We start from the raw sequence: 20033 nt of genomic DNA, 5'->3' as shown, positions 1-20033 counted from the left end.
ATTGTACCCCATACTCATTCATATAGGGTGGGGGGCCGGTATCCGGGGGCCCCCTTCTTAAAGGGGGCTCCCGGATTCCGATAAGCCCCCCGCCCGCAGACCCCGACAACCAACGGCCAGGGTTGTCGGGAAGAGGCCCTTGTCCTCATCAACATGGGGACAAGGTGCTTTGGGGTGGGGGGGCCGCGCGGCCCCCCCCTTCCCCAAGGCACCCCCCCATGTTGAGGGCACGCGGCCTGGTACGGCTCAGGAGGGGGGGCGCGCTCGCTCGCCCCCCTTTCCTGGCCGGCCGGGTAGCGTGCTCGGACAAGGGTCTGGTGTGGACTTGGGGGGAACCCCCACGCCGATTTTTTTCGGCGTTGGGGTTCCCCTTTAAGCCCATTCCAGGCGGCGGAGCCCGCGACGTCTCCTTCGCGGGCCCCGCCTACCTGTACACGCGCTCGAAATGGGCGGACTTTCCGAGCGGGAACAGTCCGCTCATTTCGAAAGTACAGCGGACAGGCCCACACACGGGCGGACTGTTCGCTCAAACACAGTTTCAGCGGACAGTTTTTCGGAATTTCCGAAAGACTTTGTCCGTCCAACTGTCCGCTCAAACTGTCCGCTGAAAGCCCACACACGAGCGGACTGTCCGCCCAAACACTGTTCAGCGGACAAGGTTGGGCGAACAGTCCGCCCGTGTGTACGCGGCCTGAGAGTTTTGTCACAGGGTCATTTAAAAATGACAGGCAGAGGAAGAGGCAGGCCCTTCCGCAGGGGTGGTAGGGGTAGGGCAGGAGCAACAGGCTTGAGCCAAAGTGGGAAGTTGCAGAAGGTGCGTTCAATTACTTTAAAGGACGCACCAGACTTGGTTGAGTGGCTCGCTCAGCCTTACTCTTCTGCACCCTCCTCATCCTCTTGATCTGCACCCTCTTCTTCACTCTCTGCTATGTGCACCCCCAAAGACACTACCACCAACAACACCACCACCACCACATACCTTCCACTTGAGTCACAGGAATTATTTTCCGATCCATATCAAGAGGACATTTCTGATGCGCAGCCACTCTTGGTATTGGATCAGGAAGAGGAGGTAGCAACAACCGCTACTCAGCAGTCTGACGACAGTACCCAGATCAGCCCAAGGAGGAGGTTGGTCCCCGGTGTTGCTGCCTACTCCGAGATCTCTACTTATAGCGGTGGGGAAGGTGACGTTGATGATGACGTGTCTAGTGATGTCACGTGGGTGCCCACAAGAGAGGAAGAGGAGGGGAGTTCAGAGGGAGATATAGACCAGCAGATAGGGAGGAGAAGCAGGAATAACTTACATTGCACAGGAGGGACAAAGCAGACTGAAAATATATCAGGAGCGAGTCATCGACCATGTACGGTCACATCTGGCGCTCCCAGGACACCGGCACATGGCTCCGCAGTGTGGGCTTTTTTTTTTAACGTGTCCGCTGCTGACAATAGCGTTGCCATCTGCAATCTTTGCAGTCAACGCATTAGTCGCGGTAAGCCCAACACTCACCTAGGGACGACCGCCTTAAGAAGGCACATGAGCAGCCATCACCGAGCCGAGTGGGAGCAACGGAACACACAAAGCCACACTGCAGGCTCTCACCGTCCAGCCTCGTCTTCTACTTCTCCTTCTCCTCTCTCCTCACTATTGTCCTCCACTCCACCTTCCATCACGCCAAGCTCACGTTTTTCTGCAAAAAGGCAGGCTTCCGTGGGCCTAATGTTCGAGCGTAAAAAAATGATGACACCGGATAACCCTCTTGCCCAACGGTTGACGGCTGGCTTGTCAGAACTCATAGCCCGCCAACTACTGCCATATAAACTGGTGGACTCGGAGGCCTTTCGCAAATTTGTGGCCATTGGAACACCACAATGGAAGGTCCCAGGAAGGAAGTATTTCTCAGAGAAGGGCATCTCAGAGCTATATGGCCATGTTCAGCGGCAAGTGAATGTATCTCTGGCACACAGTGTCGGTGCCAAGATACATCTGACCACAGACACGTGGTCTAGCAAACACGGGCAGGGAAGGTATATCACTTTTACTGCCCACTGGGTGAACCTTCTGACGGCCGTCAAGCATGTAACCCGTGGCACCCATGTAGATTTGGTTTTACCGCCACGGATTGCATGCAGGCCTGACTCTTCTTCTCCTCCTCCTCCTACTCCATCCTCCTCCCTCTCCTCCTCAGCTGACTCCTCCTTTTCCGCTGCTAGCGTCTCTTCCGCTGCGCCGCCCAAGCTCCCCAGAACCTATTCGGCATGCCAGGTGAGACGTTGCCATGTCGTGCTGCATCTGTTGTGCCTGGAAGCCAAGAGCCACACTGGCCCAGCACTCCTTTCAGCCTTGCGTTCACAGGCAGATCAGTGGCTAACACCCCTCAATTTGACAGTTGGTAAAGTGGTGTGTGACAATGGTGCCAATCTGCTTAGCGCATTGAAACAGGAGCAAAATCTCGCACGTGCCATGCATGGCACACGTCTTAAACTTGGTCGTGCAGCGATTCCTTGTCAAATACCCTGGGGTCCAGGACATCTTGTGGCAGGCAAGGAAAATCTCGGCCCATTTCAGAAGATCTTACATGGCCATGGCTCGCCTTGCTGACATTCAGCGGCGACACAATCTGCTGGTCAGACGTCTTATTTGCGATTGCCCGACGCGATGGAACTCAACCTTCTATATGCTTGATAGGCTGCTCCAGCAGAAACGTGCAGTTAACGTCTGCCTGTATGAACTCTGCGGCAGAACCGGTTCTGGGGAGCTGGGGTTTTTTTCACCGCGCCAGTGGCTGCTCATGCGCGATGCATGCAGACTTCTGCGCCCATTTGAGGAGATCACCAAACTGGTCAGTCGCAGCCATGGTGCCATCAGTGACATGGTACCTTATGCCTTCTTTATGGAGCGTGCATTGCGTCGTGTCATTGATCAAGCTGTGGAGGAGCAGGAGCGGGAAGATGAGGAAGTCGCAATGCTGGATGAATTCTCAGGGGGGGGCTACTCTATCTGAGACAAGTCAACAACAGGAGTCTGAAGAGGAGGATGGTGCCGCGGCGGATGAGGAGGAGCAAGAAGAGCATGCTTTAAACCTTTCTGGGATCCCTGTTGTGCGTGGATGGGGAGAGGAGAATGAAGAGGACGACATTATCCTGGATGATGAGCAGGAGCCAGGCCACCACACCGCTTCCACTTTAGTGCAAATGGGGGCCTTCATGCTCCAGTGTTTTAATAGGGACCCCCGTATAAAAAGCATAAGGGTCAAGGACCAGTACTGGGTGGCAACGTACTTAGACCCCCGGTACAAACACAAAATGGCAGAAATGTTACCGCCGTCACAGAGGGCTGTCAGAATGCAGCACTTCCAGGCCTTGGTTCGAGAAATGCTGCATTCTGCTTTTGCGTGCGCTGGCAGAGGAGCAATTCCCACTCCCAGAGAAGGAGTTGCGGGTACCAATCCAACAGCACCTGCAAGAAGAGTCCGGTTTGAAGATGTTTTGGTGACTTCGGATATGAGGTCATTCTTTCAGCTGACCCATCGACAGGTGTCATCCAGATCCAGCATCAGGGAACGCCTAGACCGTCAGGTGTCCGACTACATCGGGTTAACGGCCGATGTGGACGATCTGAGGAGTGATGAACCCCTGGACTACTGGGTGGGCAGGCTTAACCTCTGGCCAGAGCTTGCCCAATTTGCAATCGAACTGTTGGCTTGCCCCTCATCCAGTGTCCTGTCCGAAAGGACGTTCAGCGCAGCAGGGGGGATCGTGACCGATAAGCGTACTCGCCTAGCTCACAACAGTGTTAACTACCTCACATATCTAAAAATGAATGAGGCATGGATCTCGGAGGAATTCAACACATGTGACCAGTAGACCATGTATATGTCTATAAACAGTTTTTTTAATCGAGCACAGAGACCTTATTTCTTCATTTGGCTCACTTCCTTGTCCAAAAAAAGCACACCGTACTATATGCCCGTACCCTCCTCTTTGAAGAGGTTGAGCGGTGTCATATTTCTACTGGGGCTGCTTATTATGAGGGGCTCCCACCATCCCTGTGCTGTGCTGACTTCCTCCTGGGGCTGTACCTCTGCTGTGCATATTTTGAGGTGCTCCCACCATCCCTGTGCTATGCTTATTATGAGGGGCTCCCACCATCCCTGTGCTGTGCTGACTTACTCCTGGGGCTGCTTATTATGAGGGGCTCCCACCATCCCTGTGCTATGCTGACATCCTCCTGGGGCTGCTTATTATGAGGGGCTCCTACCATCCCTGTGCTATGCTCATTATGAGGGGCTCCCACCATCCCTGTGCTATGCTCATTATGAGGGGCTCCCACCATCCCTGTGCTATGCTGACTTCCTCCTGGGGCTGCTTACGGTGCAGGTGTCAGTGCTGTATATCACGGTGCTGATGTCAGTGCTCTCTATCACGGTGCTGCTGTCAGTGCTGTATATCACGGTGCTGGTGTGAGTGCTTTATGTCAGGTTGCTGATGTCAGTGCTCTCTATCACGGTGCTGCTGTCAGTGCTGTATATCACGGTGCTGGTGTGAGTGCTTTATGTCACGGTGCTGATGTCAGTGCTCTCTATCACAGTGCTGCTGTCAGTGCTGTATATCACGGTGCTGGTGTGAGTGCTTTATGTCACGCTGCTGATGTCAGTGCTCTCTATCACGGTGCTGCTGTCAGTGCTGTATATCACGGTGCTGGTGTGAGTGCTTTATGTCATGCTGCTGATGTCAGTGCTCTCTATCACTGTGCTGTTGTCAGATCACTCTATCATGGTGCAGGTGTCATTGCTGTATGTCACGCTGCTGATGTCAGTGCTCTCTATCACGGTGCTGCTGTCAGAGGACTCTATCACGGTGCAGGTGTCATTGCTGTATGTCACGCTGCTGGTGATCATCTCCTGCACCCTCTTCTTTGCCTACCCTGGTCCCTGACCTTCCCTCTCCTCTATTGCCTTCATGCGCTCCACAGTCCTGAATTGTCACAACAATTTCCCATATAAAAAAAGAATGCTTGTAGTTGTCGATCCCAGATCCACCTCATACATGTGTTATGTCATTGGCCATGTGCTGGGACAATGTTTGCACAGCTATTAATTATTTTGTGGCTGCAAATTTGACCTGTAGGTTTGCGAAGTTCGCCTCCCATTGAAGTCAATGGGGCCCGCCCGCGAACGTTCAGGATCGCGAACTATCGGCCGCGTTCACTGGTCCGCGTTCGCGAAACGTCCCGTCGGAAGTTTGTCCATCACTATTCAGGGTGATGTGGCCGTAGGCGAGCTCTCTGGCCACTCTCAACCCACTTGACAAACGCCAAGATGGTAACCTCGGCAAACAAGCAGAAGAATAAACCGGTCGTCGACGCCAACAACATATTAAAAAAAAGCCTACCTCACCTGGTATTCCCAGGCGGTCTCCCATCCAGGTACTAACCAGGCCCAGCCCTGCTTAAAATCTGAGATCAGATGAGATCGGGCGAATTCCGGGTGATGTGGCCGTAGACGAGCTCTCTGGCCACTCTCAACTCTTTTGACAAACGCCAAGATGGTCACCTCAGCAAACAAGCAGAAAAATAAACAGGTCGTCGAAGCCAACAACATATTAAAAAAAAGCCTACGGCACCTGGTATTCCCAGGTGGAATCCCATCCAGGTACTAACCAAGCCCGACCCTGCTTAGAATCCGAGATCAGATGAGATCGGGCGCATTCAGGGTGATGTGACCGTAGGTGAGCTCTCTGGGGACTCTCAACCCTCTTGACAAATGCCAAGATGGTCATCTCGGCAAACAAGCAGAAAAATAAACATGTCGTCGACGCCAACAACATATTAAAAAAAAGCCTATGGCAACTGGTATTCCCAGGCGGTCTCCCATCCAGGGACTAACCAAGCCGGACCCTGCTTAGCATCTGAGATCAGACAATATCAGGCGCATTCAGGGTGATGTGGCTGCAGGCGACCTCTCTGGCCACTCTCAACCGTCTTGACAAACACCAAGATGGTCACCTTGGCAAACAAGCAGAAAAATAAACAGGTCGTCGACGCCAACAACATATTTAAAAAAAGCATATAGCACCTGGTATTCCCAGGTGGTCTCCCATTTAGGTACTTACCAGGCCCGATCCTGCTTAGAATCCGAGATCAGATGAGATCGGGCGCATTCAGGGTGATGTGACCGTAGGTGAGCTCTCTGGGGACTCTCAACCCTCTTGACAAATGCCAAGATGGTGATCTCGGCAAACAAGCAGAAAAATAAACATGTCGTCGACGCCAACAACATATTAATAAAAAGCCTATGGCAACTGGTATTCCCAGGCGGTCTCCCATCCAGGGACTAACCAAGCCAGACCCTGCTTAGCATCTGAGATCATACAAGATCGGGCGCATTCAGTGTGATGCGGCTGTAGGGGAGCTCTCTGGCCACTCTCAACTCTCTTGACAAACGCCAAGATGGTCACCTCGGCAAACAAGCAGAAAAATAAACAGGTCGTCGACACCAACAACATATTAAAAAAAAGCGGCACCTGTTATTCCCAGGCGGTCTCCAATCCACGTACTAACCAAGCCCGACCCTGCTTAGCATCCAAAATGAGACGAGATCAGGCGCATTCAGGGTGATGTGGCCATAGGCGAGTGCTCTGGCCACTCTCAACCCTCTTGTCAAACGCCAAGATGGTCACCTCAGCAAAGAAGCAGAAAAATAAACAGGTCGTCTACGCCAACAACATATTAAAAAAAACCTACAGCACCTGGTATTCCCAGGCGGTCTCCCATCCAGGTACTAACCAGGCCGGACCCAGCTTAGCATCCGAGATCAGACGAGATCGGGCGCATTCAGGGTGATGTGGCTGCAGGCGACCTCTCTGGCCACTCTCAACCTTCTTGACAAACGCCAAGATGGTCACCTCGGCAAATAAGCAGAAAAATAAACAGGTCATCGACGCCAACAACATATTAAAAAAAAGCCTACGGCACCTGGTATTCCCAGGCAGTCTCCCATCCAGGTACTAACCAGGCCCAACCCTGCTTAGAATCCAAGACCAGATGAGATCGGGCGCATTCAGGGTGATGTGGCCGTAGGCGACCTCTCTGGCCACTCTCAACTCTCTTGACAAATGCCAAGATGGTCACCTCGGCAAACAAGCAGAAAAATAAACAGGTCGTTGAAGCCATCCATGTACTAACCAGGCCCGATCCTGCTTAGCATCCGAAATGAGACGAGATCAGGCGCATTCAGGGTGATGTGGCTGTAAAAGAGCACTCTGGCCACTGTCAACCCTTTTGACAAACGCCAAGAAGGTCACCTCGGCAAACAAGCAGAAAAATAAACAGGTCGTCGACACCAACAACATATTTAAAAAAAGCATATGGCACCTGGTATTCCCAGGTGGTCTCCCATCTAGGTACTAACCATTCATGCATTCAGGGTGATGTGGCTGTAGGCGAAATCTCTGGCCACTCTCAACCTGTCATGGTTTTTCAATAGTTTGTCTGCTTACCTGTTTCCATGTGTTCATCTCTAGAGACCAGCCGATCCTCACCTGACTGGTTTTGTAATCCATCCTCTGGCATGACTCCACCCTAGCTCCTACCAGAGAACTCTATATTAACCTGTGCACTGCAGGCCAACCCTGCTGATCAACGTTTGTGTGTTAGCTTCCTGTTACCTGCCGTGTGCTCTGCTGTTGTTCCGTTACCGACTTTGGCGTGTCCTTGACTATCCCTGTGTGCCTGTGATCCTGACATTTTGGCGTGTCCCTGACTATTTCTGTCTACTTGTGGCCCCGACCTTGGCTTTGTCCCTCACCATCCCTATCCTCCTGTTGCCTACTGTGGGTGTGAGCTGGGGGACCCTGGGGGTCGTGACCTGGAGCCAGTTGCAGCCAAGTCCATCCTCACCACTAGAGGCTCTGGTGAACACCTGCTGGCTCTTAGACTCCGCGCCCCAGGGAATCTTACGCTCTAACCCCAGTGGGATCCATCTTGGTGTTCTGGCGGCTCTGCCTTCCTATCACCTTGACCACCGTCCGCAGCAGTCAGCCGTAGGGTCCACAACCTTGCGGTGCACTCCTGATCCCTACAGTGTGCATCTGTCACCTGGCCTCAAGGTGACCTGACACAACCCTCTTGACAAACGCCAAGATGGTCACCTCGGCAAACAAGCAGAAAAATAAACAGGTGGTTGACGCCAACAACATATTTAAAAAAAAACTTCGGCACCTGGTATTCCCAGGTGGTCTTCCATCCAGGTACTAAACAGGCCCGACCCGGCTTAGCATCCGAGATCAAACGAGATTGGCCGCATTCAGGGTGATGTGGCCGTAGGCGAGCTCTCTGGCCACTCTCAACCCACTTGACAAACGCCAAGATAGTCACCTCGGCAAACAAGCAGAAGAATAAACCGGTCGTCGACGCCAACAACATATTAAAAAAAGCCTACGGTACCTAATATTCCCAGGCGATCTCCCATCCAGTGACTAACCAGGGCGGACCCTGCTTAGCATCCAAGATCAGACAAGATCAGGTGCATTCAGGGTGATGTGGCTGCAGGCGACCTCTCTGGCCACTCTCAACCCTCTTGACAAATGCCAAGATGGTCACCTCGGCAAACAAGCAGAAAAATAAACAAGTCATCGACGCCAACAACATATTAAAAAAAAGCCTACAGCAACTGGTATTCCCAGGTGGATCAAACATCCAGGTACTAACCAGGCCCGACCCTGCTTAGCATCTGAGATCAGATGAGATTGGGTGCATTCAGGGTGATGTGGCCGTAGATGAGCTCTCTGGCCACTCTCAACCCTCTTGACAAATGCCAAGATGGTCACCTCGGCAAACAAGCAGAAAAATAAACAGGTGGTCGACGCCAACAAAATATTAAAAACATGCCTACGACACCTGGTATTCCCAGGTGGTCTCCCATCCAGGTGCTAACCAGGCCCGACCCTGCTTAGCATCTGATACCAGATGAGATTGGGTGCATTCAGGGTGGTGTGGCCATAGGGGAGTGCTCTGGCCACTCTCAACCCTCTTGACAAATGCCAAGATGGTCACCTCAGCAAACCAGCAGAAAAATAAACAGGTCGTCGACGCCAACAACATATAAAAAAAAACCTACGGCACCTGGTATTCCCAGGCGGTCTCCCATCTAGGTACTAACCAGGCCGGATCCTGCTTAGCATCTGAGATAATTCGAGATTGGGTGCATTCAGGGTGGTGTGGCCGTAGGGGAGTGCTCTGGCCACTCTCAACCCTCTTGACAAATGCCAAGATGGTCACCTCAGCAAACAAGCAGAAAAAGAAACAGGTCGTCGACGCCAACAACATATAAAAAAAAACCTACGGCACCTGGTATTCCCAGGCAGTCTCACATCTAGGTACTAACCAGGCCGGATCCTGCTTAGCATCTGAGATCATTCGAGATCGGGCGCATTCAGGGAGATGTGGCTGTAGGCGAGCTCTCTGGCCACTCTCAACCCTCTTGACAAACGCCAAGATGGTCACCTCGGCAAACAAGCAGAAAAATAAACAGGTTGTCGATGCCAACAACATATTAAAACAAAGCCTAAAGCACCTGGTATTCCCTGGCGGTCTCCCATACAGGTACTTACCAGGCCCAACCCTGCTTAGCATCCGAGATCAGATGAGATCGGGCGCATTCATGGTGATGTGGCCGTAGCCGAGCTCTCTGGCCAATCTCATCCCTCTTGACAAACGCTAAGATGGTCACCTTGCCAAACAAGCAGAAAAATAAACAGCTGATCGACGCCAACAACATATTAACAAAAAGCCTACAGCACCTGGTATTCCCAGGTGGATCAACCATCCAGGTACTAACCAGGCCCGACCCTGCTTAGCATCCGAGATCAGATCAGATTGGGTGCATTCAGGGTGATGTGGCCGTAGGTGAGCTCTCTGGCCACTCTCAACCCTCTTGACAAATGCCAAGATGGTCACCTCGGCAAACAAGCAAAAAAATAAACAGGTGGTCAACGCCAACAACATATTTAAAAAAAGGCTACGGCACCTGGTATTCCCAGGTGGTCTCCCATCCATTTACTAACCAGGCCCGACCCTGCTTAGCATCTGAGACCAGATGAGATCAGGCGCATTCAGGGTGGTGTGGCCATAGGGGAGTTCTCTGACCACTCTCAACCCTCTTGACAAATGCCAAGATGGTCACCTCAGCAAACAAGCAGAAAAAGAAACAGGTCGTGGACGCCAACAACATATTAAAATAAAGCCTACGCCACCTGGTATTCCCAGGCGGGCTCCCATCCATGTACTAACCAGGACCGACCCTGCTTAGCATCCAAGATCAGACGAGATTGGGTGCATTCTGGGTGATGTGGCTGTAGGCGAGATCTCTCGCCACTCTCAACCCTCTTGACAAATGCAAAGATGGTCACCTCGGCAAACATGCAGAAAAATAAACAGGTCATCGACGCCAACAACATATTAAAAAAAGCCTACGGCAGCTGGTATTCCCAATCGGTCTTCCGTCCAGGTACTAACCAGGCCCGACCCTGCTTAGCATCCAAGATCAGACGAGATCAGCGCATTCAGGGTGATGTAGCCGTAGGTGAGCTCTCTGGCCACTCTCAACCCTCTTGACAAATGCCAAGATGGTCATCTCAGCAAACAAGCAGAAAAATAAACAGGTCGTCGACGCCAACAACATATTTAAAAAAAGTCTTCGGCACCTGGTATTCCCAGGTGGTCTCCCATCCAGGTACTAACCAGGCCCAACCCTCTTTAGAGTCCGAGATCAGATGACATCGGGCACATTCAGGATGATGTGGCCGTAAGCGAGCTCTCTGGCCACTCTCAGCTCTCTTGACAAACGCCAAGATGGTCACCTCGGCAAACAAGCAGAAAAATAAACCGGTGGTTGACGCCAACAACATATTAAAAAAAAGCCTACGGCACCTGGCATTCCCAGGTGGTCTCCCATCCAAGTACTAAACAGGCCCGACCCTGCTTAGCATCTGAGACCATACGAGATCAGGTACATTCAGGGTGGTGTGGCCGTAGTGGAGTGCTCTGGCCACTCTCAACCCTCTTGACAAATGCCAAGATGGTCACCTCAGCAAACAAGCAGAAGAAGAAACAGGTCATCGACGCCAACAACATATTAAAAAAAAGCCTACGGCACCTGGTATTCCCCGGTGGTCTTCCATCCAGGTACTAACCAAGCCCGACCCTGCTTAGCATCTGAGATCAAAGATCGGCTGCATTCAGGGTGATGTGGCCGTAGGCAAGCTCTCTGGCCACTCTCAACCCACTTGACAAACGCCAAGATGGTCACCTCGGCAAACAAGCAGAAGAATAAACCAGTCGTCGATGCCAACAACATATTTAAAAAAAGCCTACCTCACCTGTTATTCCCAGGCGGTCTCCCATCCAGGTACTAACCAGGCCCAACCCTGCTTAGAATCCAAGATCAGATGAGATCGGGCGCATTCAGGGTGATGTGGCCGTTGGCAAGCTCTCTAGCCACTCTCAACCCACTTGACAAACGCCAAGATGGTCACCTCGGCAAACAAGCAGAAGAATAAACCGGTCGTCAATGCCAACAACATGTAAGAAAAAAGCCTACTGCAACTGGTATTCCCAGGCGGACTCCCATCCAGGGACTAACCAAGCCGGATCCTGCTTAGCATCCGAGATCAGAAAAGATCGGGTGCATTCAGGGTGATGTGGATGCAGGCAACCTCTCTGGCCACTCTTAACCCTCTTGACAAACGCCAAGATGGTTACCTCGGCAAACAAGCAGAAAAATAAACAGGTGGTCGACGCCAACAACATATTAAAAACATGCCTATGGCACCTGGTACTCCCAGGCCGTCTCCCATCCAGGTGCTAACCAGGCCTGACCCTGCTTAGCATCTGAGACCAGACGAGGTTGGGCGCATTCAGGGTGGTGTGGCTGTAGGGGAGTGCTCTGGCCACTCTCAACCCTCTTGACAAATGCTAAGATGGTCACATCAGCAAACAAGCAGAAAAAGAAACAGGTAGTCGACGCCAACAACATATTTAAAAAAAGCCTACGGAACCTGGTATTCCGAGGCGGTCTCCCATCCAGGTACTAACCAGGCCGGACCCAGCATAGCATCTGAGATCAGATGAGATCTGGCGCATTCAGGGTGATGTGGCCGTAGGTGAGCTCTCTGGCCACTCTCAACCCTCTTGACAAACGCCAAGATGGTCACCTGGGCAAACAAGCAGAAAAATAAACAGGTCGTCGACGCCAACAACAAATTTAAAAAAGAATATGGCACCTGCTATTCCCAAGTGGTCTCCCATCTAGGTACTAACCAGGCTGGATCCTGCTTAGCATCTGAGATCATTCGAGATCGGGCGCATTCAGGGAGATGAGGCCATAGGCGACCTCTCTGGCCACTCTCAAAAAAACCTACGGAACCTGGTATTCCCAGGCGCTCTCCCATCCAGGTACTAACCAGGCCCGACCCTGCTTAGCATCCGAAATGAGACGAGATCAGGCGCATTCAGGGTGATGTGGCCGTAAATGAGCTTTCTGGCCACTCTCAATCCTTTTGACAAACGCCAAGAAGGTAACCTGGCAAACAAGCAAAAAATAAACAGGTCGTCGACTCCAACAACATATTAAAAAAAAGCCTAAAGCACCTGGTATTCCCTGGCGGTCTCCGTTGCAGGTTCTTACCAGGCCCAAACCTGCTTAGCATCCTAGATCAGATGAGATCTGGCGCATTCATGGTGATGTGGCCGTAGGTGAGCTCTCTGGCCACTCTCAACCCTCTTGACAAATGCCAAGATGGTCATCTCAGCAAACAAGCAGAAAAATAAACAGGTCGTCTACGCCAACAACATATTTAAAAAAAGTCTTCGGCACCTAGTATTCCCAGGTGGTCTCCAATCCAGGTACTAACCAGGCCCAACCCTCTTTAGAGTCCGAGATCAGATGACATCGGGCACATTCAGGATGATGTGGCCGTAGGCGAGCTCTCTGGCCACTCTCAGCTCTCTTGACAAACGCCAAGATGGTCACCTCGGCAAACAAGCAGAAAAATAAACAGGTGGTTGACGCCAACAACATATTAAAAAAAGCTTACAGCACCTGGTATTCCCAGGTGGTCTCCCATCCAAGTACTAAACAGGCCCGACCCTGCTTAGCATCTGAGACCATACGAGATCGGGCACATTCAGGGTGGTGCGGCCGTAGGGGAGTGCTCTGGCCACTCTCAACCCTCTTGACAAATGCCAAGATGGTCACCTCAGCAAACAAGCAGAAGAAGAAACAGGTCATTGACGCCAACAACATATTAAAAAAAAGCCTACGGCACCTGGTATTCCCCGGTGGTCTTCCATCCAGGTACTAACCAAGCCCGACCCTGCTTAGCATCTGAGATCAAACAAGATCGGCTGCATTCAGGGTGATTTGGCCGTAGGCGAGCTCTCTGGCCACTCTCAACCCACTTGACAAACGCCAAGAAGGTCACCTCGGCAAACAAGCAAAAAATAAACAGGTCGTCGACTCCAACAACATATTAAAAAAAAAACTAAAGCACCTGGTATTCCCTGGCGGTCTCCCTTGCAGGTTCTTACCAGGCCCAAACCTGCTTAGCATCCTAGATCAGATGAGATCTGGCGCATTCATGGTGATGTGGCCGTAGGAGAGCTCTCTGGCCACTCTCAACTCTCTTGACAAACGCCAAGATGGTCACCTCGACAAACAAGCAGAAAAATAAGCAGGTTGTCGAAGCCAACAACATATTTAAAAAAAGCCTACGGCACCTGGTACCAACCAGGCCCGACCCTGCTTAGAATCGGAGATCAGATGAGATCGGGCACATTCAGGGTGATGTGGCCGTAGGTTAGCTCTCTGGTCACTCTCAATCCTCTTGACAAACGCCAAGATGGTCACCTCGGCAAACAAGCAGAAAAATAAACAGGTCGTCGATGCCAACAACATAGTTAAAAAAAGCATATGGCACCTGGTATTCCCAGGTGGTCTCCCATCTAGGTACTTATCAGCCCCGACCCTGCTTAGCATCTGAGGTCATACAAGATCGGGCGCATTCAGTGTGATGCAGCCGTAGGTGAGCTCTCAGGCCACTCTCAACCCTCTTGACAAACGCCAAGATGGTCACCTCAGCAAACAAGCAGAAAAATAAACAGGTCGTCGACGCCAACAACATATTTAAAAAAAAGCCTACGCCACAAGTTATTCCCAGGCCGTCTCCAAACCAGGTAGTAACCAGGCCCGACCCGGCTTAGCATTCGAAATGAGACGAGATCAGGCGCATTCAGGGTGATGTGGCTGTAGGCGAATGCTCTGGCCACTCTCAACCATCTTGACAAACGCCAAGATGGTCACCTCGGCAAAAAAGCAGAAAAATAAACAGGTCGTCGACGCCAACAACATTTAAAAAAAATTAAATTTTATTTATATGGTTAGTATATTATATTATTTTTTATTCTATTCCATAGGAATTTTTTGGTCGCATCAGCTCCTGATGAGTGGGGAGACACCCACGAAACGCGTCAAGCTTTTGAAATGATGTCCCAGCTATATTTTATACGGAACTATATTTATTTTATTATGAATTTACTTTTTTAACTATATATTAAATTTATTTTTGTTTTACATCTAGTGGATGCATATCTATTATGTGGATGTACTTGCTGATGTCGGTTTTGCTGTCATAGGCACTACCATGCCATACTACCCAATTATTTTATTTATTAGTACTATGTGCTGCTATATGTGAATACTATATATCATGCTTCTACTGTACTTACGCCTATATACTTTATGAATTTGATCTTTATTATTTTTTATGATCTGTTACTGAACAATCAATAAAAAATAAAAAATTATTATTTTTTTAATATGGTTAAAACCTACCTCCATTATCCAAGTGCTTCATTTTAAAGTCCCAAACTTCCTTTATTACGTACCGATTACCGGGATGGAGGCACATACTTGTGCTTCATTTAAAGTCCCAAAATTCCCCTCCTTTTTTGCATATATATCGGGATAGAAGTACCTGGATATACGGGATTGATAGTGTCCCCCTATCTTCCCGGCGTGAGGTCCATTTATATGTTGCTGATGTCTTTAGATTTTTTATGTACCTACATACATTTATTCTATTCATGTTTATGTTGTACATTGACAGCATTACCGACACCGTATAAACGTCCCACCTGGATATTTAATTAATAGGGTCCAGTGCACACTCGCTGGCCGATTGCGGTTATTGTTATGTGTGGGGCGGCTGGGTATTTGGGTGTTGCTGGGGTCTTTTCTTCCTTGCGGGAACTGCGATGCGCCAGTTGGTCCTCCCCTCCTCCCCCTTCACATCTGATTGGGAGGTTCGGGTGGACTCTACTTTGCGCATCGGCGCCACACGTCCTACGTCGTGCAGGTGACGTCACCTTTGACGTCATCACGCCGACGTTTAGTGTTTTCCGTCTCCGTGTCTCTATTGGGGGGATCTGGCGCGCCTGTCTCTGTTTTTTTTTAATCCAGGTTAGGTGTGGCTCCTCCCCCTAGGTTTCACGCATGTGGCGTTGGCGGCATATTTAAACCCCACTTGGAGATAGCTATGTGTGCGGCGGGTCTCTGCATGGAGTCTGCACACACTGGCCGTCTTGCCTGCTGGTGTTGTTTTTTAGGAGCGATGTTTAGGTGAAAAATCTCTTTTCTCCTTTTACTCACACTTCATCTCTGTTCTGATTGCACTGGACCCTGTCTATGCTCATGGTTACTACTTTTTGTCTCAAGCTACTATACTAGCTTTTATAAATATTACCATTACTATCATTAAAGTTTACCTTATATATATATTTTTTTCCATGCTGGTTGTGCAATCAGCATCAGCTGTTGATAGTTAAAGGGGCCTTTATTATCAGAGCCGCCCTGACCGGTGTCTGCAGACCTTATTGGCAGGACGCCGGCTGGACGGATCTCTCATCCTAATATCTTGTCTGCTGGTGTTTTAGGAGCGATGTTTAGGTGAAAAATCCTTTTTTTTCTCCTACTACTCACACCTTTTTTTGCTGACTGGTAATTCTGTCACTCTCCTTGTCTATCATGGTCTATGTACACCCCTTCATCAATTTTCTTCACTTTTTGTTAACCTGCACACTCATACTTTCTTTCACACTATTACATTATTTTTAAATTTGCACACCATTCACTGTTTACATTCATCTGCATATACTTACTACATAGTATATACTTGCCTTATGGCCAGCACTCTCTCTGTACCCTTTGAGGGTCACTATCAATTTCAAATTACTTTCGCATCACATTATTTTCATTAATTATACATACTATTAACATTTTGTTTTTAGATATGTTGTTTTCAACAATTGCCACACACTCCATATCTGATACTCTTAAACACTGCTGTATCTTTTTGGTTTTGCCTGATATCGCATCCATGTCTATGCCGCCTCAGTTCCCGGGGAGTGATCTTGCCCATGGCCCACCCATCCAGGGATGGAAGTACCTGGATATACGGGATTGATAGTGTCCCCCTATCTTCCCGGCGTGAGGTCCATTTATATGTTGCTGATGTCTTTAGATTTTTTATGTACCTACATACATTTATTCTATTCATGTTTATGTTGTACATTGACAGCATTACCGACAAAAAAAAAGCCCACGGAACCTGGTATTCCCAGGTGGTCAACCATCTAGGTACTAACCAGGCCCGACCCTGCTTAGCATCTGAGATCAGATGAGATCTGGCGCATTCAGGGTGATGTGGCTGTATGTGAGCTCTCTGGCCACTCTCAACCCTCTTGACAAACGCCAAGATGGTTACCTCGGCAAACAAGCAGAAAAAAAAACAGGTGGTCGACGCCAACAACATATTATAAAAAAGCCTACGGTACCTGGTAGACATGTGCATTCGTTTTCGTCCGAATGCATTTTCGTCCGAATTTCAGGTATTTTCGTTTTCGTTTTGACAAACGATAACGAAAGTGCAGATTCCGAAAAACGAAAGATCCGACATTAACAAATGCTTTTTTTCGTTTTCGTTGTTACAACAGTTCGATATAGAATAGGAGATTCGAAGTGACCGTTCGATATTGAATAGGAGATTCGACGTGACTCCATATGTCTATTGAACCTGTGGTCGAATGTGCCTAAGTTTCGTTTACCTCTATTACCTTAGGAGATTCGACGTGACTCCATATGTCTATTGAACCTGTAGTCGAATGTGCCTAAGTTTCGTTTACCTCTATTACCTTAGGAGATTCGACGTGACTCCATATGTTGTCTATTGAACCTGTGGTCGAATGTGCCTAAGTTTCGTTTACCTCTATTACCTTAGGAGATTCGAATGTGCCTAAGTTTCGTTTACCTCTATTAGTCCTATTATATAGAAAAGCTTCGACAGAGAGTAAATATTCGACATAGAGAGAACAGAATCGACAGAGAGAAACGATACTGGAATTGGGTGGGGGAAGTAAAATAAAAAAAAAATAATGATGATGATGAATGTTATTGGCTGATTGTAACCAGAGAGGAGGAGCAGTAAACTAACAGAACACGTGTACAGCCAACTTACATTCACTTACGATTTGCTAGCAGAGAGAGACAGACGCACTGAATTATTTCAGAAGACAGTCAATCTTAGCTAGTCCGTTTGTGTTCCTGAATCATTCAGCAATCAAGCATAAGCACAGCAGCAGAACAATAGTGAAGCAAGCTACAGTTGAACTTAGCTTTTTCCTAAAAATCTGATGCTATAGTGTTAGTGTGAGAAGCTTAGTGATTCTAGTGTTGCTGCTATAGCCTCAGAGGCTGCCTGTGTTGTGTGGGGATCTATTAGACTTGTGTTACCTGTCTGATCATCATCACTGTGATCGCTATCACCAGTCCACCTGTTTCTGTTCAAACGAGTACTAGTATATAATATATATACAGAAATAGCAATGTACCGTTCTGGAAACGCGAAGGCAGGTAGAGGTAGTGGTCGTGGACGCGGTCGCGGTGGACGCCTTGCTAAAAGAAGTGGCAAGGTCTCTGCTACTAGTGTCTCTGACACTTCTGCCACCACAAACATGCTGTCCACAACAGTGGGTGCCACCACCACCACCACCAGTTCTACTATGAGTTTTCCTGCCAGACCACCATCTGCTGCAGCTTCCACTGCCAGTGCAGTGCTTCCTTCTGCTTCTACAGGTGTCATGGCTTCTTATTTTTATGGGATAGGCAAGAAACCTAGTGTAAAACAAGTGGCGTTGCCTGTACACTCACAACCACCAATCACACAGCCAGTGACACTGCCCAGCTCCCCAAACAAGCAATTGAGGAAGACAGCAGCAGAGACAGAGTGCGAGACTTTTATATCATTGTCCCAAGAGAATGATTCTGAATGTGATGCTCCTCTTTCCCCAACCACTGCAGACGTTTTATACACTCTTACCCCACAAGAGTTGCAGCATGACGTAGAGCACGTGCAAGAGGAATATTCTGTGAGGAGTAGGACAGGTAGCAGTCCACTTTTTTCATCTGCTGCTAACTCCCCTTCTCCCTCTGTTATTATAGAGGAAGAATCCTGTGATGATAACACTGACCTCCCCAGCACCCCTGCAACAGCTTCCACCACTGGTGTGCAACCTGCTGCAGCTATATCAGCCCATACTACTACTAGTGATCAGGGTAAAGGGGCTGCATCCCGCCGCAGCAATGTGTGGAAATACTTCCAAACAGTGGAAGGCGGGTTCTTTGCAAAGTGCAAGTTGTGTGGGAAGCAAGTCAGCAGGGGTAAAAAGTTGGGACATTTAACCAACGCTGGTATGAACCTGCATCTCAGAAATCACCACAGTTCTACTTTACTGCGGGCAGAGGCAGAAAAAGATGGTAGAGCAGGAAGCAGCATAACAGACTCTGACTGTACTGGTGGTACCTCCTCAGCCACACCACAGACTCAGAGCACAGCCCATAGAGAGGGTTCAATTAGGACAAACCGTCCACATGCAGTAGTTCCACTGCAGGCCCAATCAGGCTCCTCATCCTCCCAAGGACATTATCAGCCCACCCTAGATAGTTTTGTTGGCTTTAGCTCCAAGGGCATGTCAAAACAGCAGGCCAACAAGATCACCCGCCTCATTGGCCAATTCATTGCTGTTGGAGGAGCCTCTTTTCGCATGATTGAAGGGGAGCCATTTAAACAGCTGATGCATGCCGTTGCTCCACGATACGTTATTCCTGCACGAACAACTTTCAGCAGAAAGATTGTTCCAGCACTGTACCATTCGTGTGCTGCATTACTAAAGGAAAAAATGGCCAAAGCTGAGGGTCAGACAATACATTTGACCACTGATTTGTGGACAGCTCCCAGCGGTCAACATGCTTTCCTGTCTTTGACTGCACACTGGTGGCAGGCCACTGTGCCTGTTGGTGGTGGCACTACTGCAAGAGCTCAAACTTCATCAGGAAGCAGGTCTGCAGCTCAAGACCAGCAGGGTTATCAAGCTTACCTGCTGCACACAGAAGTCCGCGATGATAGACACAGCTCTGCCAACATATTGCGGGCAATTAGAGCGATGTTGGCCAATTGGTTTGGAGAGCAGGCAGACACCAATGTTTCTGTTGGGTTCATAGTGACAGACGGAGGTTCAAACATGGTCAAAGCACTCCAAGATGGATCTTTTGTCGGTGTGCGCTGTTCTGCACACATACTGCATTTAGTGGTCAAGGGTGCAATCCCAGTGGAGAAAAACAACAAGATTGCTCACATTTTGGACCTTTGCAGGAAAATTGCAGGGCATTTCCACCGCAGTGTAGTTGCTAGTCAACTGTTGAGGGAGGAGCAAGAACAATCAGGGCTCCCCATACATCGCCTGAAACAAGATGTCAGCACCCGGTGGAACTATACCCTGGAAATGCTGGAACGCATTTTGGAGCAAAAGACAGCCATCCACAATATATCATCTCACCATAGCATTGGGATTGATTCCACACTGGGACGTGATGACTGGTGTATAATTGGCCAGCTTGTTTCTGTCTTAAAACCTTTTCGCA

General features: G+C 49.4%; 25 pseudogenes; all 25 read right to left on the bottom strand.

Annotated features, from left to right (window-relative positions):
• Nucleotides 1-5387: 5387 nt before the first annotated feature.
• On the bottom strand, nt 5388-5506 carry LOC143979419 (5S ribosomal RNA; annotated as a pseudogene).
• A 107-nt stretch (nt 5507-5613) lies between these two features.
• Nucleotides 5614-5732, bottom strand: LOC143978150 (5S ribosomal RNA; annotated as a pseudogene).
• A 333-nt stretch (nt 5733-6065) lies between these two features.
• On the bottom strand, nt 6066-6184 carry LOC143979350 (5S ribosomal RNA; annotated as a pseudogene).
• A 554-nt stretch (nt 6185-6738) lies between these two features.
• LOC143978160 (5S ribosomal RNA) lies at nt 6739-6857 on the bottom strand (annotated as a pseudogene).
• A 107-nt stretch (nt 6858-6964) lies between these two features.
• Nucleotides 6965-7083, bottom strand: LOC143977711 (5S ribosomal RNA; annotated as a pseudogene).
• Nucleotides 7084-8209: 1126 nt separating this feature from the next.
• On the bottom strand, nt 8210-8328 carry LOC143979631 (5S ribosomal RNA; annotated as a pseudogene).
• A 332-nt stretch (nt 8329-8660) lies between these two features.
• On the bottom strand, nt 8661-8780 carry LOC143979665 (5S ribosomal RNA; annotated as a pseudogene).
• A 107-nt stretch (nt 8781-8887) lies between these two features.
• Nucleotides 8888-9006, bottom strand: LOC143979452 (5S ribosomal RNA; annotated as a pseudogene).
• Nucleotides 9007-9112: 106 nt separating this feature from the next.
• On the bottom strand, nt 9113-9231 carry LOC143979807 (5S ribosomal RNA; annotated as a pseudogene).
• Nucleotides 9232-9563: 332 nt separating this feature from the next.
• On the bottom strand, nt 9564-9682 carry LOC143978658 (5S ribosomal RNA; annotated as a pseudogene).
• Nucleotides 9683-9789: 107 nt separating this feature from the next.
• On the bottom strand, nt 9790-9909 carry LOC143978999 (5S ribosomal RNA; annotated as a pseudogene).
• Nucleotides 9910-10016: 107 nt separating this feature from the next.
• Nucleotides 10017-10135, bottom strand: LOC143978571 (5S ribosomal RNA; annotated as a pseudogene).
• Nucleotides 10136-10242: 107 nt separating this feature from the next.
• LOC143979348 (5S ribosomal RNA) lies at nt 10243-10361 on the bottom strand (annotated as a pseudogene).
• A 106-nt stretch (nt 10362-10467) lies between these two features.
• Nucleotides 10468-10585, bottom strand: LOC143979829 (5S ribosomal RNA; annotated as a pseudogene).
• Nucleotides 10586-10692: 107 nt separating this feature from the next.
• Nucleotides 10693-10811, bottom strand: LOC143979540 (5S ribosomal RNA; annotated as a pseudogene).
• Nucleotides 10812-10918: 107 nt separating this feature from the next.
• On the bottom strand, nt 10919-11037 carry LOC143977873 (5S ribosomal RNA; annotated as a pseudogene).
• A 107-nt stretch (nt 11038-11144) lies between these two features.
• On the bottom strand, nt 11145-11260 carry LOC143979453 (5S ribosomal RNA; annotated as a pseudogene).
• A 107-nt stretch (nt 11261-11367) lies between these two features.
• LOC143979085 (5S ribosomal RNA) lies at nt 11368-11486 on the bottom strand (annotated as a pseudogene).
• Nucleotides 11487-11819: 333 nt separating this feature from the next.
• LOC143979815 (5S ribosomal RNA) lies at nt 11820-11938 on the bottom strand (annotated as a pseudogene).
• A 107-nt stretch (nt 11939-12045) lies between these two features.
• Nucleotides 12046-12164, bottom strand: LOC143979612 (5S ribosomal RNA; annotated as a pseudogene).
• A 249-nt stretch (nt 12165-12413) lies between these two features.
• On the bottom strand, nt 12414-12532 carry LOC143979626 (5S ribosomal RNA; annotated as a pseudogene).
• Nucleotides 12533-12863: 331 nt separating this feature from the next.
• Nucleotides 12864-12982, bottom strand: LOC143979843 (5S ribosomal RNA; annotated as a pseudogene).
• A 106-nt stretch (nt 12983-13088) lies between these two features.
• Nucleotides 13089-13207, bottom strand: LOC143979117 (5S ribosomal RNA; annotated as a pseudogene).
• Nucleotides 13208-13314: 107 nt separating this feature from the next.
• LOC143979042 (5S ribosomal RNA) lies at nt 13315-13433 on the bottom strand (annotated as a pseudogene).
• A 3220-nt stretch (nt 13434-16653) lies between these two features.
• Nucleotides 16654-16772, bottom strand: LOC143979363 (5S ribosomal RNA; annotated as a pseudogene).
• Nucleotides 16773-20033: the final 3261 nt, after the last annotated feature.

The sequence above is a fragment of the Lithobates pipiens genome, unplaced genomic scaffold, assembly GCF_037356315.1.
Source record: "Lithobates pipiens isolate NorthernLeopardFrog02 unplaced genomic scaffold, aLitPip1_a1.2 Scaffold_13, whole genome shotgun sequence".
Classification (NCBI taxonomy): Eukaryota; Metazoa; Chordata; class Amphibia; order Anura; family Ranidae; genus Lithobates; species Lithobates pipiens.
Note: the sequence above shows the minus strand (reverse complement) of the source record. Positions and strands in the feature narration are given on the sequence as shown.